The 2,370-nt window shown below is 40.7% G+C and overlaps 1 non-coding gene across 1 annotated transcript; it reads right to left on the bottom strand.

The window, feature by feature from the left end:
- Positions 1-2,297: 2,297 nt before the first annotated feature.
- On the bottom strand, positions 2,298-2,370 carry Trnav-aac (transfer RNA valine (anticodon AAC)). Its single transcript has one exon. It is a non-coding gene; the product is annotated as a tRNA-Val (tRNA).

The raw sequence follows: 2,370 nt of genomic DNA, 5'->3' as shown, positions 1-2,370 counted from the left end.
AGTATTTCGCCCTTACTGCGCTGACCGGAACAATGACGCAGTGGACCTTGTTTGTCTCCTGGATAAATCGGCTACTTTTCTTAAGTCTCAATTCCGAGGCTTAATAAAAGTGAATAAATGCATATTTCCATGAACGGAATCAAGTTTGTACAGGTAAACCTTTATCACGCAAAAGGTGCTTCTGCTGTGTTGAGTCGAAGATTTAAAAAAAGGACTGGAAGTGGCGCTTATTCAAGAGCCATGGTCTAATAAACGAAAGATTCTTGGGGTTCTGACACAAAATAGTAAGCTATATTATGATGAGCAACAAGATTCTCCCAGAACCGCTGCCTTAGTACGTAAAACGTAAAAATGCTATCATATTACAGAGTTTACCAGAAGGTACATTGTTGTTATCATGCTAGAGGTACCAACCACTAAGGGTTAAACTGAGATCGCCGTGGCTTCAGCTTACTTTCCTGGTGATGTTCTTGAGGTACCTCCTCAAAAACACCGCCTCAGATTTAGCTGATGAAATTTTTACAAAGGCCAGCGTGGAAAATGCAATTAGATCTTTTCAGCCTTCTACAGGGTGCGGCAGGAAAAAATGCGAAAAGTTCAAGGCACTATTACACGGTAAATATGGGATATATATGACTATTTTTTCATGACAGTGCACTGCGCGCCCAATGGTCATTAAACAAAATGACTATAACAGTAACAAAATTAGCTCAAATTCGATGAACAACCAGACCACACTGATCCAGAGCCATGTAGTTTCACATACCAGATGAAATAAGTACATATATTTGATAATATTGTAGAGAAAATCAAAAATTTTGTTTTATCAGATGCGAAATTTAGCGACCTGTGCGATTTTCTGCGGTTTGAAAATTCTGGTTGTCTTCATCTTCAGGTGCCGCCCTGTAAAGGTTAGTGACCAAAATGGGATATTTTTTAATTAACTTTGCAGAAAACTAGCCTATTCTAGATCATGGAACGTTGAAACATAGATTGGTTAATGTCAAATGGACGAAAATGAGGTTTGAAGTTGAAAAACACTTTCGCATTTTTCCCTGCCGCATACTGTAAATCTGCAGGAGTTGATGGAATATTTCCAGCACTGATTCAAAACGGAGAAGCGGTGTTGGCTCCGTCACTAATTGAGATGTTCAAGACTAGTTTGAGATTGAATTACGTTCCATCAAAATGGAGACTTGTAAAAGTTATTTTTATACCAAAAAAGGGGAAGCGAGACAAGACGCATCCGAAAGCATATAGACCAATTAGTCTTTCTTCAGTTTTGTTGAAGACTATGGAAAAGGCTTTGAAGGATTTTATCAATTCTTCTTACATAAAAGAGCATCCCCTATCTGACTTTCAGTTTGCGTATCAATCTGGTAAGTCAACGGCGACGGCACTTCATTCGCTAGTAACAAAGGTGTTAAAAACGTTTTCAGCAAAAGAAATAGCTCTATGCGCCTTTTTGGACATAGAAGGAGCATTCGATAATGCCTCCTATTCATCTATGAAGCGTGCCATGGAGAATAAAAACTTCGACCTATGTATCATACATTGGATTTATACTGTGCTTGCAAAAAGAGAAATCACCTCTGAGCTGGGTAGTTCTTCTATAACAGTAAGGGCAACAAAGGGTTGCCCTCAATGAGGAGTCCTCTCACCACTAATGTGGTCCTTAGCTGTAAACGATCTACTAAAAAGCTTGAATGAAAGAGGTTTCGAAGTTGTGGGCTCCGCAGACGATATAGTCATAATGGTGAGAGGAAAATATGACGAAACTGTTTCGGAGAGAATGCAAAGGGCCCTAAACTATACACATTCATGTATTAAGGAGGCCGTCAAAACTCGTAATTGTCCCTTTCACCAAACTATCCCATTTTATAAGGTACTGGAGACGCAATCCAGCGGCCGTAGAGTGTTCTCCACTGATACACAGCAGGTTTCACTGGCATATGATAGCAAAGATGTCACGTTCGAGTTGAAAATTCGAATTTTGGTTTGTCGACTAATCTAGTTGTTTTTACACACTTAAACTCGCAAAAGCGCCTATGTCGAACTTGGTGCCGCCATAGGCCGCCAAGGAGGCACAGGCCCCCTCGTGCATCCCGCTCTTTCTTGCGTTTGTTTAGGAGAGTGAGTGAGAAGAAAGAAAAAGCTAGCTACGCCAATAATAAACCCAATCTAGAGTGGGGTGCCAAAATGACTCCCCAGCAGTTGTCAAACAATCACAATCAAAATGGCAGTACAACGTCTGCCGGAACAGCTAGTTGAGAGATAAATTTGTGAAAAAATACCACTTGTTTTGGTGGGATTCGAACCCACGACTCCGTATCGTTAGTCCGACGCTTTACCCGACTAAGCCACAGAACA

The sequence above is a fragment of the Aedes albopictus genome, chromosome 1 (assembly GCF_035046485.1).
Source record: "Aedes albopictus strain Foshan chromosome 1, AalbF5, whole genome shotgun sequence".
NCBI lineage: Eukaryota > Metazoa > Arthropoda > Insecta > Diptera > Culicidae > Aedes > Aedes albopictus.
This window is presented reverse-complemented; position numbering and strand designations above follow the sequence as displayed.